The sequence below is a fragment of the Rhinolophus sinicus genome, chromosome 17, assembly GCF_057876585.1.
Source record: "Rhinolophus sinicus isolate RSI-liver-muscle chromosome 17, RSI-T2T, whole genome shotgun sequence".
Classification (NCBI taxonomy): domain Eukaryota; kingdom Metazoa; phylum Chordata; class Mammalia; order Chiroptera; family Rhinolophidae; genus Rhinolophus; species Rhinolophus sinicus.
The window spans coordinates 91789581-91807073 of record NC_142517.1 but is presented as its reverse complement, the minus strand read 5'-3'; the positions used below and the strand labels follow the sequence as shown (position 1 = coordinate 91807073).

General features: G+C 35.2%; 1 pseudogene; it reads left to right on the top strand.

Annotated features, from left to right (window-relative positions):
- The first annotated feature begins 13618 nt into the window (after window positions 1-13618).
- Window positions 13619-14394, top strand: LOC109447571 (ribosome biogenesis protein NSA2 homolog pseudogene; annotated as a pseudogene).
- Window positions 14395-17493: the final 3099 nt, after the last annotated feature.

Genomic DNA, 17493 nt, shown 5'->3' with positions numbered 1-17493 from the left:
TTTACCAACCTTCAGATGTTTCAATGTGCAGGTCTCTCAGACAGGTTTCTGTGTTGTGTGGGGGACTCGTTTGTTGACTTATAGCTATTTCGCTTGTTGTAGTTTCAAGGGGAGAGAGAGATCAAGGGGGACCCCTCATTTCGTCATGTTTCTGATGTCACTTATGATGTGATTTTTAAAGAAAATATTGTATCAAGTTATTGTTTATCTTGACTACTGAGTTTATGGTGTTCCCTTAAATTTTGTGTCTGATGCTAATGTCTTACATACCTCACTCTGGTCCTGACTCTATATAACAAACTTCAGGAACTTGGTACACAGCTAATTTTCTGATAAATGCATTATTTCCCATCTCTAGTGGAAAAGACATCCAGAAGCAGATAATCATATATGATAGAAAAAAACAAAACAAAACACATTTACAAATTTATCCCAGGGCTACATTACTTTTCTTAATCTATGTCATAAATATATCCTGAAGGGAACTAAATGATTAGGACAATCCATATGATATCACATTTTTCTACTCTTTCAATGTTATTATAGTAAACAGACTGGATGAAATATCAATATTTATGCTATGATTTGGTTAAGATACATGTAGTCCATCGGGTGGACAATAAAGCCTATGAAGATTCAGGGACTTGCTACATCAGTGAAGTTTGTTTCAGTGATCTGATATATGCCAGATCATCTCCACAGTAAAGGAAAATTTATTGTATCTTTCATCACCCATAATTAAGAATGAAAACACCATTCCTGTTAAACAGGTGACATAAAAGGCTAGCAGCTTTGAGTTAAATACAGAATAGGAAAGCATTCTACAGAAGGTTTCACTGAGGCACAAGTAGCCCTGCTACATGGACCCTTCACTTGAAGATAACATAGCAGACTCTATGATATTGAAGGTACCTGGGTAGACAGAAATCACTATGTAGTGTTATCAGATTACATAAATGGAGAATTATAATGTGGACACTTTAATATTCTGGAGTAAAGCTATACCATCTTCAGAAGAAAATTACGTTCTATTAGATTAACTGCCATGGCATGCTAGAGGTCTTGGTAGAGATGGAAAGCCTCAATGCACATCAAGAAACCATGAAGAACTGGGTTATGCCAAACTCATCTAGTCATAGGTTGATCAGACCAGTGGCAATTCATTATGGCAGCATCATTCATGATCATGGTCAGAAGGCACAGCTAAGCAACACAAGCTGGTGGCTCAGACTGATCTCATTTACTACTGTCTCATCAGAGTCTCCTTTAGCACGCTCCTAGGGTATATGGGGAATTCATTATGAATAGCTGATGGGGGAGGGAAATGCTGAGCTGATGTCACGAGATGGGTTGGCTTGACGTGCCACCTAAAAATCAATGCGCTATGCTACACACAAACACAGGGGTGGGCCTGAAACACAGAGATAAGGAGAAATCCTTCCAGTGTGTATAACTTTGCCTAGTGCACATCTATGTGGGGGGAAAAATGTGGCCTGAGGTTAGAATATATGTAGTCTCATGGGCAGTGATGGATGAATGAGGTTGATCAGGGGCTTGAAGGAGAAATATTTGACGATCAGGAAAAAATGATTTTCTGGGAATTTATATATATATATATATATATATATATATATATATATATATATATATATATATATGGATCTATGGGAGTGAGTATGAAGTTTAAAAAAAAAGAAAAAGAGTAATTGATGACAGTTTCCTCCATAGATCATTTATCATAGAAGAAGCACTAAACAATCAAGCATATAGAGTGTCTTGGCCAGTTGATTTCAGCCAGATTCGGTCATCAACCACCTAGTTTTGGCAAAAGGGGAACATGAATGGAATAGTAGGGATGTTGATTATGCTGAGCCTCAACAACATGGGCTCCCACTCAGCAAGGCTGAAAAAGCTACTGCTGCTGCTGTACATATAAGTTCCCAGAAACAATGAATAATGCTGAGCCATTAACAAGATACCTTTCCACAAGAAAGGCAATGAACTATTTGGTGGCAAAATGATTTCATTGGATCTCTGCATAGAACTCTAGGAAAGGAAGCAATTCATCTTGTTTTAAATTGACACATGCTCCACATATGTGGGTTTGCCTTGTCCACAGGGCCTCAGCCTGATTCACTATCCAAGGATTTACGGATTATTTATTTCACCAACATAGATTTCTGCTTCACATTATTTTGGATCAAGGAACCCACTTTACAGCACATGGAGTATGACTGTGGGCATAGGTCTTATCACATGTTCTACCACCCAAATTTCTGCAATATGACTGAGTAATGGAACGGCCTTTTGAAAGTGTGTCTGAGGCACCAGTTTAGAGATGATGTTCTCTAGTATTATTGGTACTCCTACCTCTAACATGCAGTATAGATTTTAAATCAACATCATTATGTAATGTTATGCATCCAATCGTAATTTATGCATCTGAGAATAAAGGGGAAGGAATGACCACATATAATATTGCTCCCAATAACCCACTTGTGATATTTGTGTTTTCCAATCCTCACCCCATAATTTTTGACTCTGTGGGTCCAGAGGTCCTGATTCCCAAAGGGGAGTGCTTCCATTAGGAAACACAGCAAGGGTCCCATTGCACTTTATAATATGGCTGCTCCCTCATTGCTTTGGGCTTCTTTTACCAGGAGACTAGCAAGCATGAAAAGAGCCACTCTCTTGCCAGAGAAATTGATGGTCATCAACCAGAGGAGATAGAGCTGGTGACATATACTGAGTGCAGTTAAGAAAGATATGTTTCACATTCAGGTGATATAATAGGCCATCTCTTGGCACTACTTTGCTCAATTTTGAGAATAAATGGGCAATAGTCAGAGCAAGCATAGCACTAGGGACACTTTCCTATTAGGGATGAGGGTCTAAGTCACCAAGTAAGCCACTCTTTTCAGCAGAAATGAGTCTATAATAGTGCTAAAGAAGGGAAATAATAAATATGACTTGTGGTCCCCTGACCAGCTATAGCAGCATGGGCTATAGTTCCTTCCACTGACCTTCTTCTCATAAGTTTTTCTAGAAGAAGAGACAAACTTGAACCCTGTGGTAAATTTATTATCTAAAGTAAGTATATCTGAGTGGCACAAGGAGTGGACAGTAGAGAATACTATGGTGCATTGCTCAGATTCCTGTGCAGGACCCACACGTTTATTACCCCAGCTGCCATGAAGACTGGCTTCTAGAGACTCACAGATGAATCCCTCCCCAAGAATTGCCCTCAGCTTGAAGCCATTGATTGGTTGACTGGGGAGTACAAAGCCTAGCCCCCTTGCCTTACTTGGGGACAACTCTGAAGGGCCACCCAAGCCCCACAGCACCCAATTGGATTGGCTGAATCTTTGTTGCAATCACCCCACAGTTTCACTTCTTCCTCTGTCCAATCTGATGCCCCACGAACACAAGTGTTGCTCTAAGAGCACTCCCCAATGAACTTCCTACATGCACATCTCAGATGCTCAAAGTCTGTTTTCTGGGGAAGCTGACCTAAAGCCGGATTCCTTCAAATTGCCAAGGCTTATTTCATGTAAAATAATTTTAAAAGGAGTTTTGTGCATAAATATTGCAAAGCAGATCTAGTGCATAAAGTAAATCTCTCTCCTTATATACTTTTTATTCTAATTTCTTCTCTATCACTTTTTTATTTCTTTGTATTTTCCTTTTGACAATGACAGCTATATACAGCTATCATGGAAAAAATACGATTTGGGGGGCTTGTTCCCCCCCAACCTGTGTCTCATCACTAACCAATCATGTGAACTTAGATGAATTAAGTTTCCCTGGGTAAGAGTTGATTAATTTATTAATTGAGGGGATTATATTAGATGGTTAATCTTTAAAGCATCTTGAAACTTTGAAAGGGTATTTTCCCCTTTGCTGTGTTTTTATATTTTAAATTACATTACAATTTAGGTTACAGAGTTACTGAATGTGAAGGAAAAATACTGAAGAAATGTTTAAATCTTATGAGGTATGGTCTTGGTCATTCTAAAGACTGATACGAGTTATATGGATATTAGTTAATAATGATAATGAGACAAAAGAAAAGCTTCTTCATGGCATATGACTTGTAACAGATCATGTAATGGTGCAAATAATTCAGTATATTCTTCAAGCATCTGCAGTATTTGTGATATGAAAATTCATGATTCCTTCATTCAGCAATTACTCATGGAGTGCCTATTATGTGTCCAGACTATACAAGGCCCTGAGGATAGAGAGATTAATAAGATAAGATCCCAATTCTGAACAGCTCAGGGTCTAGTGGGAGAGACAGACATATACACAAATATACAATGCAAAAGATCTGCTATAATAGAGTATAAACAGAGAGCTGCTGCTGAATTTTGTAATGATCTTATGCAGAAAGACTACATTCCTTATACAAAAAGTGGCTGTCAATCAGCTTGAGTATGTCTGCATTAAACAAAGGCAATCCTGATCATTCTATCTTAAGTCGGCAAGGCAACTCCTTGAAACCAAAAAGTTGTAGCTATTCATATCAGCTCTACATTCTGCTAGGCCACCATAAACCCCCTCTCTTTTCAGCAGATCTTATCTTGCATTGAGTGATATTTATTAACTTAAGTATCACTCAAATAGTTCTTAATGAAAAAAAGAAGAAAGATCACTAATTTAAAATAATATTTCTTAGACTAGAATTATGATTCTAGGCTGGGCCACTCCCAAATAGCTGAAGGCAACAGAGGGGGGAGGTTGCAGAAATTAAGGGAAAGAGTAAACTGTGGAAACAGAAGGACTATAAAGAAAGTAAGGAATTATTTTATGACTAGAGATAAGTAATATATTATATCAGATGTGAACTTCCATGACCAACCTACATTTTCTTCTTTCTCTTCTAAACCGATGCACGGTATATTTTCTCTGGTAGCTAAAATGCAGAAGCTGTTTGCAGTCAAGAATTATTTTTACCATTTTTTGGATTCAAACCCCACTAATTCTAGGGGATATGAAAGAGTGGTAGATGATGGTTTGGGTCTCTGAGGAGGGTGGCAGAGTGTCTAGCAAATTGAGGAGTGCTTTTGAGATTAGTGAAGGAGGAAAGGGAGATTATCCTGAACTGAAGATTAATAGAGGTCACTGTGTCTTAGAGTAAAAAAAAAACCCTGAAAAGTCATCCAAAGTGAGACTATTTTGAAAGTGAAATCTGGTTTAAAAAAAAAAAGGTAAAATTAATTCATGTTTTGAAATATTCATTTATGGATTAAACAATTGGTTTTATAATATTGGTTTACTTTCCAAATAGTTTTATTCCAAAAAATATATAAATAAATATAAATATATAAATATAAAAATAGAATTAACATATAGTAGGTATATTGAATCCAAGCTAAAAATCTTCTTATTACCCATACATTAAAAATAAAATAAAACAGAATTGCTATTCTTTGTATATACTCACACATGTTGATCTATTTCAATCTCTAATTTGAGTTATTGGTGTTTTTCTGAAAATGCATTTTAACTGTCCTGTTATTATTAATTACTTAATTAAAATTCCCTATAGCCATACCTTCAAGTGACTTCTTTTTAAATTGTAGCATGTTCAGTTGAGGAAATGGAATACTATTCTGCCATTAGAAAAGATGAAATAATGCCCTTTGGGACACATGGATGGATTTTGAGATTATTATGCTAAGTGAACTAAGTCAGACAGAAAAAGTAGAGAACCATATGATTTCACTGATATGTGGTATATAAAACTGAAAACAACAAAAGAACAAGACAAACAAATGAAGAAACAGAAACTCAGAGACGCAAACAATAGTTCAGTGGTTACCTGAGTGTAAGGACGGAGGAGGGTGATAGATGAGGGTAAAAGGGATCAAATATATAGTGATGGAAAGAGAACTGACTCTGGTGGTGAACACACAATGTGATATATAGATGATGTATTACAGAATTGTACACGTGAAACTTATGCAAGTTTACTAATAATTGTCACCCCAATAAACTTTAATTAAAAAAAAAAAAAACCCTTTCTATATGTACTGAGATACATGCAAGCATGGTGAACATTCTGCTACATGGAGGCTATTCTCAAATTCTAAGTCTTTTCACACGGAAATTTGTATTTCAGACCAAATGTTTTCACAGGTACTGTCTTTTTCCCCTCCAATCAAAAGCCCTTTCTTCAAAATATATTTTTAAAGGTAAGACTTGTCAAATTAAGTTTTCACTGTTTATAACTCATTTAAGTAGTTTCTAAAATTCATATACACAATATCCTAGGCAGTCTCGATTTTATTCCACTTGGGTTCAGCATATAATTTTTCAAATGAAAAATTGAAGTTCTATCAAAAATCATCTTTTATGAGTTAATATATTCTGAACCACAAAAACAAACATTTTTAAATTAAATGGTATACACTATTTGCAGTCTCATTTTTAAATGTGTTCACTTCCTGCTTTGTTTTTGTAGGATTAAATTTTTCTTTCTGCTTCCATCTTTTGTTCACTAATTTCAGTTTGCTAAAAGCTTTAGAGTTAGATATTTTTTGTAATCTATCATCTAAGTCAAGTTGGGCTGCTATAACAAAAATATCATAGACTAGGTGGTTTAAACAATAAACATTTATTTATCATAGTTCTGGAGTCTGGGAAGTCCAAGATCAAAGCACCAGCAGATTTGGTGTCTGGGTGAGGGACTGCTTCATAGTTCATAGACAGCTGTCTTCTCACTGTAACCTCCAGTGACAGAAGGGATAAGGGAGCTCCCTGGATATGTTTAGTAAGGGTACTAGTCCCATTTGTGAGGGCTCCAACCTCATAATCTAACCTCCTCCCAAAGGCTACGCCTCCAAATACTATCACATTTGCATATAGGGTTTCAATGTATGGATTTGGAGGGACACAAACATTGAGACCTTAACATCCATTTATTAAGTAATTAGAGTAAGATTTAACAGTTAACCTTGAACAAAGTACAACTGAAATTTAGAAGCTTCACTAATAAACGCAGGTAATGCCACCATAAGAAACTGGAGTGAATTACAAAGCACTTGTCTAAATGTTCAAACCCTCTAAAATCTTATTGATGCTGGGCAGCAGAGGGAGAAGACACACAACTCCTTCTAAATGCATCTCTGCTCCATAGGTTTCTTTATTTAGTAAGAATATTTATATTTATATTTATATTTATATTTATATTTATATTTATATTTAATATATATATTTTACCCAAATAAGCTATGGTCACCTGAAATTTGAGTTCACATAATAACCATAAAACAAATAAATTAACTTTCAATTTTGATCTTTTAAAATGAATGTATAATAATAAAATAATATAGTTTTTTATTCTTGAACTAAATACACTTTCAACTCCCTCCCCCCAACTGCTCTCCCCACAACCCTGAAGAATCATGTTAGAATCTGTGAAGTATAGTTGGTTCCAAGAAAAAAAGGAAGCCCTTTTAATTTCTAGTCTATAGTTCTCATTGCTGGTATCCTTAGAATCTAGTCCCACATGGCTGTGCTTCCACTCTTTGTGTGATTGCAGCGATAGCTAGTGGTGAGCTGGAATCAGCTCTTACTGACTTGTTGGGGCAGAGTGTATGCATCTTTTCCCAAATCCATGTTCACTGACTTCCGTTTGGTAGCTTGAAATTGTCCATGGTGGGACTATTTACATCCCAGACATTGGCAAATGCTGCAGGACAGATCTCCTCACCCACTCACCCTACTAGTAGAGTTGGTTTGTAAACAATTATCAGCAAACCACTGCCAGGAACTTTAGCATGGATCCTTCCTAGGCACAGGGTGCAGCTATTTCTTGCTGAGGATTCCCTACTTGAAATGTGAACTTGAAAAGTGATTAGTAATAGAGCAATTCATGGACAGATGAACCATGTATACTAGTTTGGTAGGACAATCCCAGTGAACACCTGCTGTGCTTGAGTCCTGTCCTGTTTAACATTTCACCTGAAATACTCACTTTTATAACAAAGTATGAAATGTAAATAAATACAATTAATGGTTGCATTAAAGTCAGTCAGCATGGGTTTTGTAGAACTTCACTTTTTACTTCCAGCTTCTGCCATGATCTTGCCTAGTACTATATAACACATATGGTCTGACAATTAAGTTTGGGAGCTGGTTGCAATGATGTTGCTAACCATTTTTGATATCAGAGGGATTATTCATTATGGATTTGTACCAACTAGACAAAGAGTTAACTAAGTTTACTATTTGGAACTGCTGAAAAGGCTATGTGAAAAAGTTAGACTTCCTGAACTTTTCACCAACAATTCATGGCTCTTCCATCACTACAATGCACCAGCTCACACGGCACTGTCTGTGAAGGAGTTTTTAGCCAGTAACCAAATAACTGTATTGGAACACCCTCCCTACTCACCTAATCTGGCCCCCAATGACTTCTTTCTTTACCTGAAGATAAAGGAAATATTGAAAGGAAGACATTTTGATGACATTCATGACATCAAGTGTAATACCATGACAGCTCTGATGGCCATTCCAGAAAAAGAGTTCCAAAACTCCTTTGAAGGGTGGACAGGGTGCTGATGTCAGTGCATAGCTTTCCAAGGGGAGTACTTCAAAGGTGACCGTAGTGATATTCAGCAATAAAGTATGTAGCACTTTTTCTAAGATTAGTTTGCGAACTTAATTGTCAGACCTCATATGCTGTTATCAGTATTCTCTCTTGATATTTGACTAAATGAACAAGATGACCTGCAATACCCAATGCTCTTTTCCTGACCCTTCTCACACACAACATAATTTATACTTCTCTTTTAAGGACAGTATGCAGTGTGTTGCTGATAATAAAATGAAATGTAGTCAATAACAGATTTTGGTTCAACTAACTTCATTTAGGTATAGGTGGTTGTAGGAAAATTCACATTTCTGCTCCTGCTGGACACTCAGTATATTGGTGTCCCATGTTACTAAATATCAATTTAGGCAGCAAGTAAAGCTGAGTGTCGTATTTTATTTCTTAGAAATTATCAAAATGGAGAAAATATTTTGCAGTCTCACTGATATTTAATTTTTCAAAAGGCTGAAACTCAGCTTTTAAATGATTGGATACCAGCAGTTTTTTGCATCCATAATCAAATGTTATTGCATAATTTATAAATGTTATATTCTATAGCCAATGTTATACTCCATAGCCAAATATCCTTTACCAGGATATTTTATATCCTACTAACTTTTGGCAGATGGACTGAAAATTATGTTTGACAGATAGACTGAAAATAGTATTTTCATAATTACTAGTTACTGTGAGCATACCTTCAGCAAAATCAATAATAATTGATAAGTTTATGCAGCATGTTTAAAGAATAACCAAGTATTTAAAATTAAAGTATCCACCAAGGGGTATTAGTTTTTTATGGCTGCTGTAACACACTATAAATGTAGTGGCTTAAAACAACATAAATTTATTATTTTACAACTCTATAGGTTGGAAGGTCTGACAGGGGTCTCAATGGGCTACAATCAAGGTGTCAGGAGGCTGGCATTACCTGATGGTGGTTTCAAGGACAAATTATTATCTTGCTTTTTCCAGTTTCTAGAGGCCACCAGCATTCCTAGCTCCATGGTCCCACCCTACACCTTCAAAGCCATCAATGTTGCATCTCTCTGGACACCATTCCATAGTCACATCTCCCTCTCTATAACCATACCTTAGAAAGGTTTTCTGATTTTATAGACCCCTTTTAAGGACACGTTCGGATACTTCAGAATAATCATCCTATCTCAAGTTCATAGACTAATCGCAAGTACAAAGTCTTTTTGCCATGTAAGGTAACATATTCACGGGGTCTTTGTATTAAGATACAAGTATCTTGGGGCACGGGGCATTATTCTGCCTACCACACAAGGTGATATTTTCTCAGCAAAGAGTATATTATGTTCGTGAAAACTCTAGAGCTCATTCTTCTGTCACTGCTTTGAAAGGATAGAGAAAAAGTACCTAAATTTGGAATAAATTTTAGAACAGTAAATCTCTAATAAATGTGCCAGTGTTCTATAAATGTGAAATAATTTAAAGATTATTTCAAATATAAATATAAAGGGAGACATATACATGTATGACACATTTTTAAGCTTTTAATAATAAAACATTTGTTAAATTAAATGGATGTGATTGACCATTTATATACACACATATATTTATGTTCAATATTTGTGTATATATTAATATAAATACAAACCTCCAAAAATAAAGCAAATCCAATTGTAGAAAATGGTTTCTCAAGAGCAAAATCTCTTAAAATTATTTGTGCTGTTTTTTATGTAATTATGAAAATTAAAGCAAAGAATATTTGGAAATAGAAGTTATGCAACACAACTGAACACAGAGGATAATCCTTAATATGGCTGGGATGTCTGTGATTATCTAAAAATGTTGAAAATGGATAAATTCATGAAGGGAAAACAATCTATAAAAGCATAAGATAAATTGAGTTAGCTATACAAAGCAGCACCCCTCTCTGAAGATGTAATTCTGCTATCATCATCTTGAAATGTCAAGGATAAAAGGGCTTTGAGATTACAAACTCCCATTCCAAAAAAAAAAAAAAAAAAAAAAAAAGATAAAAATTGTCATTTAAAATTAATTTAAAAATATATTTGTCATTTATAAATAGCTTATCTTTCATTTTCAGTATTCTTTATCCCTATATCCGTTTCCTAGGGGCTACTGTGACAAAGTACCACAAACGAGATGGCTTAAAAAAATCCAGAATTTTATTCTCTTACAGTCCTGGAGGCTAGCAGTAAGAAATCAAAGTTTGGCATGCTGTGCTCCCTCCAAATCCTTCCTTGCCTCTTCTAGTTTCTGTAGCCCTGGGCATTCCTTGGCTTGTGGCAACCTGACTCCAATCTCTGCCTCTGTCTTTTCATGGCCATCCTCTTCCTGTGTGTCTCTGTCTTCTTATAAGTTTACCAGTCATACTGGGTAAGGGCCCACCCTACTTCAGTTGGACCTCATCTTAATTCATTACATTTGTAATGACACTATTTCCAGATAAGATCCCGTTCTGAAGTACTGAAAATGAGGATTTCACTATACCTTTTTGGTATGTGCAACCCATATCACCCCTATTATATGAAAAGACAGGTTCTTTTATAAGGGTTAAAGAAATGACGAACTTAAAGTTGGTGTGAATATTTCTGCCTTATTCTTAAATGGATAAAGAATTAGTCTGTTACTAAATCTGTGTTTACTGGTTCACCGATTCAATTTTATCACGTTAAAGCAAGTTTGGTTATGTTTTCAGGGAACTGATAAAAGTAATATATTTTAAAGTCTGTGTTATTAAGGTATAATATGAATCCAATGAAGGAGTTAGGTGTTGGTAAATTAGCCAGATTTCATAATTTTTCTTCCAACCTCAATTTCAATTCTGAATAGTAACTATATCTCACTCCACTTACATAAGAAATTAAAGAAATAAGCATAATATTTCGTGCTGGACAATCTGCTGTACAATATACTAATCTACTAATAATATAAAAATTATGTGCATGTGGTTGCCTCAAATACTTTGTGGACCAAAGCAAGACATGAGTGAGTAAATAAAAGGCACGTGCATGTTGGAAAGTCATCTTCCTTAATTTAAGCAATGCACATGGTATGAGAGATTTCTATTAGAGAAAACTAGGCCTAGATGTGATACTTAAAAAATGGCTACAGATTCTTTTTTTGGAAACTCACACAGGCAGCGATACAGCTGAATGAAGCAGTTGCCTATGCAGGGGTACTCTAAATAGTCACCAACCAAACTTGATTAAGAGTTTCAGAGAAAGAAAAACCCATTTAGTTTATTTACTTCATCCAGGCCACTTTGTATGACATATTTGACAAATAGATTATTTATGTTGTATAATTTTCTACTTGTATATATAAAATGTGTTTTTCTTTAAGCAGCCACATATCATATTTTAGAGTGAGTTGGTAATCAAATAAATAAATAGGCCCCTTGCCTCCATGTCCTGCATGGTCTCCAGGATTACACGAGAATGACAAAACAGAAACCGTAGTAATCAGCCTCCCTAGGCACACCATGCGCTATTTCTTTCTGAGTTTTGACACTTGCCAAGGGGACTGTGGTAAAGTGGTTTCTGGTCAGATTGAGCTACATATCCTGCTTTGCCTGGGACAATCCAGTGAACACTTATTGCATTCATGTGTCTGGCACTTATCCTGAATTGTTTATTTTGTAATGAAGCATATGACACAAATAAATGCATTAAAATAAACTGGAATAAATTTAGTAGACTTTTAGGTTATACCGTCTTTCCCCGAAAATAAGAACAGGTCTTATATTAATTTTTGCTCCCAAAGACGCATTAGGGTTTATGTTCAGGGGATGTTATCCTGAAAAATCATATTAGGGCTTATTTTCCAGTTAGGTCATATTTTCGGGGAAACACGGTACTTCCAGCTTCTGCCAAGGTCTTGTCTTCTAGTATGTGAAGCTCATAAGGCACAATCAGGGTTCTCTTTTGACATGTGATTACGTAGAAAACAGGATCAGGAATAACTCATTAATCTTTCCTGACTCCTCCCACACACAACACATTGCATCTTTCAAGGACATTATGCCAGGTTCTTGCTAAAACATTACGTATTTTGACATCGTGGGCTTAGGTCATCTAATTCTTTCTGACCCTGAATGGAGGTACTAAAAGAGTTACATACCACTGCAGTAGCCATGACATATTTATATTTACGGGTAATGGTGTTAGCATATTTTTTTCTCACTGAAATATCGGGATATGACATTGAAACTCATGCATACTGAATCAACTTTGCATTTCAGCAAGAATATAAACTGTTTCAAAAACTGTTTTCTTTTTATTTAAGAGGAAAGGGACATTTTAAAGGTTAAAAACTCATAGCACAACCCTCTTGATTATGCCTAAATTTGCCGGATAGTTTCAATCATCTGACAATACTGAGAAAGAAACATATAAAATGGCATAGAATAACAGAGAAGCCGAGTTTGAAACAATCAGGCAGAATAAGGGACCCCTAAAGGAGAAGAAATCTATTTGGCTGTTTGACTAATTATATGCACTAGGAGATGTCCATTGGTCCCTCTGGTTTTTAAGAGTGCATGTCATTGCTGGATCAAATTAAAAGTATTTCCAGACTCTTCTCACGACCAGGGCATATATGCAGAAATACAACAAAATCCGCAATTAGAAAACTTGAATTCAGACTTTTCTACTTTCTAGTGTCCTTTGAATAATGTTTCACTTTCAATGCCTATAAAATGGAGATGGTAATAATAATTTAACTCCCCAAAATGGCCAGAGTATTATCATGAGAAAAATAATTATAAAATGTAAAGAATTATACAAATTCAAATATTATTGATTTGAACTGACTTGAACTGTAGCTTCAAAGCAACAGTAGTGTTTTTAACTTACTCCCCTAGTATGTAAATGAATTTCATTCTATTATGGCTTATATAAAATGATTTCTTTTCACTTTCCTGTCGCGAGTTGCGTGGAGTCTGCTCCGAGTTTCTGAGACTCGAAAGTTGAGAGCTTCTTGGTGCTGGGGGGGGACGCACCCAGTGACTGGGGGGACGTAACCATGTCACAAAATGAATATATTGAGTTACACTGTAGCGCTATTGACATCATTTGGATTACCACGAAAAAAAGAGAAAGAAGTTCGAGAGGATCATGAATGATCAAAGAAGGCACAAAAGATGATTGGTTTCAGAGCAAAAACTCTACCAGGAGCAGCGCCATGCTGAAAAAACAACAACACAAAAACAAATTAAAAAGACTATCAAGATGCAGGAAAAAAGAAACACCATTCTAAAGACTGATGAAAAGGAGCAGCAGCCTGCATGTCTACTGGATAGAGAGAGACAGTCCAGAGATAAATTACTTTCCAATATGATTAAACAAAAACAAAAAGAGAAAGGAGAATGGAAGTCCCTCTGCTCAAAGTTTGTGCCCAGGGAGAAACAGAGGTATTAAAAGTTATTCAAACAGGAAAGAGAAAGAAGAAAGCATGGAAGAGGGCAGTTACTGAAGTCTGTTTTGTAGGACATGGCTTTACTCAAAAACCACCTAAGTATGAAAAATTCGTTAGGTCAATGGGCTTACGTTTCAAGAAGGCCCATGTAACATATTCTGAACTGAAAGCCACCTTCTGCCTGCTAATACTTGGTGTAAAGAAGAATCCCTCACCCCCCACTTTATGCAACTTTTGTATTATTACCAAAGGTATGGTCATTGAGGTGAACTTGAGTGAGATGGACCTTGTGATACACGGAGGCAAGATTATTTGGGAAAAATATGTGCAGGTTACAAACAGTCCTGAATGATGGATGCATAAATGCAGTCTCACTGGTTTGACAGAGTCTTATGCAAATAACTCCTTACAATTTTGAAGACCACACACCAATCAGGAAAACCACCTTGACTGTGATGTTTCTGAGTACTACCAAAGAGCTTACATAGCTGCAGTCATCAAGAGAACTATTTATTTTATTGTAAAGAACACTGAAATGGCCCAGTTTTACAAAAAACAAAACAAAACAAAACAAAACAAAAAAACAACAACAAAAAAACAAAACAAAAAAAACATTATTGCTTTTCTTTTTAAAATTAAAAATATCATCCCTTACTAATTATATATATATATATATATATATATATATATATATATATATATATATATAATTATATTTATATTTAGAAGAGCTCTAGGTTCACAGCAAAATTCAGCAGAAAGCAAACAGATTACCCACAAACCTTCTGCCCCCACACATGTATGGTCACCCCAGTATCCACCTACCGGAGTGGTTCCTTTGATATAAATGATAGACCTACATTGACACATCATTATCACTGAAGTGATGTCCCCTCTTTCATTTCTGATATCAGTCATTTGTGTCCTTTTTTTTTTTTTAGTTAGCCTTCCTAGTGGGTTATCAATTTTATTGACCTTGTCATAGAACCGGTTCTTGATTTCATTGATTTTCTTTACTGATTTCCTGTTTTCAGTTTCATTGATTTCTGCTCTAATTTTTTAACACTTTTTTTCTTCTGTTTACCTTGGATTTAATTTGCTGCTCTTTTTCTAATTTTTAAGATGGATGCTTAGATTATTGATCTTAGATCTTCTTTTCTAATATATGCATTCGATGCTATAAATATCCCTCTATGCACTGCTTTCACTGCATCCCACTAATTATAAATTGTATCTTCATTTTCATTTAGTTGAAAGGATTTCTAAATTTCTCTTGGGATTTCTTCTTTGATCCATGTGTTACTTTAAAGTGTGCTGTTTAAACTCCACATATTTGGGGATTTTCTAGCTACTTTTCTGTTATTGATTTTTAATTCAATTCCATTGTGGTGTGAGAGCAGACATTGTATGATTTCTATTCTTTTAAATTGGTTAAGATGTGTTTTAGGGCTCAGAATGTGGTCTGTTTTGCTGAATGTTTCATGTGAGCTTGAGGAGAATGTGTATTCTGCTGTTCTTGGATGAAGTAGTCTATAGATGTCCATTATGTCCAGTTGATTGATGGTGTTATTGACTTCAACTATGTCCTGACTGATTTTCAGCCTGCTGGATCTGCCCATTTCTGAGAAAGGTGTTCAAATCTCCAATCATGATAGTGGATTCATCTTTTTTTTTTTTTTTTTTTTTTTTTTTTTAGTTAGTTTTTACGTTACATAGTTTAATGGTCTATTGTTTCGTGCATACACACTAAAGTTTTAAACTATATTTTTGGAGAATCGACTCCTTTATAATTATAATACCCTTCATTATCCCTTGTTGCTTTCCTTCCTTTGAGATCTGCTCTGTCTGTGATTAATATAGTTACTGCAATTGTTTTTAAATCAGTTTTAGCATGATTTATCTTTCTCTATTCATTTATTATTAGTGTGTGTGTCTGTGTGTGTGTATGTGTGTGTGTGTGTAGTGGGTTTCCTGTGGATATCATATAGCTGTTTGGATAGCATATTGCTGTTTGTTTTTTGATCCATTCTGACAATCTCTGTCTATTAGCTGGTGCATTTAGACAATTGATGTTCAAAGAAATTATTAATATAGGTGGATTTATATCTATATTTGTTACTTTTTTTCTATTTGTTGCCCTGTTCTTTGTTCTTATTTTTGTCTTCCATTCTTTTTTTTTTTGCCTTTTGTGAATTTTTTTCTAGATGGTTGTATATTTTTTCTTTTTTTATTTAAATTTATTGGGGTGACATTGATTAGTAAAATTATATAAGTTTCAAGTGCACAATTCGATAATACATCATCTATATATTGCATCGTGTTCACAGCCCAAAGTCAATTCTCCTTCCATCACCATATATTTGACCCCCTTTACCCTCTTCTGTCATCCCACCTCTGTCCCTACTTTCTGGTAACCACTAAACTGTTATCTGTGTCTATGAGGGTTTTTTTCTTTTCTTTGTTTGTCTTGTTCATTTTTTGCTTTCAGTTTTATATCACACATGAGTGAAGTCATATGGTTCTTGACCTTTTCTGTCTAACTTATTTCACTTAGCATGATAATCTCAAGATCCACCCATGTTGTTGCAAATGGCAGTATTTCATCAATTCTTATGGCTGAGTAATATTCTATTGTATATATGTACCACATCTTCTTTATCCAATCATCTATCAAGGGACATTTTGATTGTTTCCATATTTTGGCCACTGTGAATAATGCTGCAGTGAACATAGAGGTACCTATATCTTTATGGATAAATGTTTCAAATTGTCTGGGTAGATACCCAGCAGAGTGATTGCTGAGTTGTATGATAATTCTATTCTGAATTTTTGGAGGAAACTGTTTTCCATAGTGACTGTACCAATTTATATTCCCACCAACAGTGTACGAAGGTTCCTTTTTTTTCACAGCCTCCCAAACACTTGTTATTACTTGTCTTGTTCATAATAACTATTCTAACAGGTGGTATCTCATTGTGGTTTTGATTTGCATTTCCTTAATAGCTAGTGAAGTTGAGCTTTATTTCAGATACCTGTTGGCTGTTTGTATGTCTTCTTGGGAAAAGTGTCTGCTCAGGTCCTCTGCCCATTTTTAAATTGGATTATTTGTTTTTTGTTGTTGTTGTTGAGTTATATGAGCTGTTTATATGTTTGGATATTAGCTCTTTATCAGAGGTGTTGCTTGAAAATATCTTCTCCCATTTGGTTGGTTGCCTCTTTGTAGATGGTTTCTTGTGCTGTGCAGAAGCTTTTTGTTTGATATAGTCCCATTTATTTATTTTACCTTTCACTTCCCTTGCATTTGAGGTCAAATTAATAAATTCCTCATTAAACCCAAGGTCCATGCCTTTTATGGTTTTATTTGAGCATTTTATATGATTCCATTTCCTTTCCTCTCTAGCAATATGGTATAATTAATATAATTCTAATCCTTTTTTATTGTTTGCAGTTATTACCCTAGAGTTTTCAATATACATTAATAA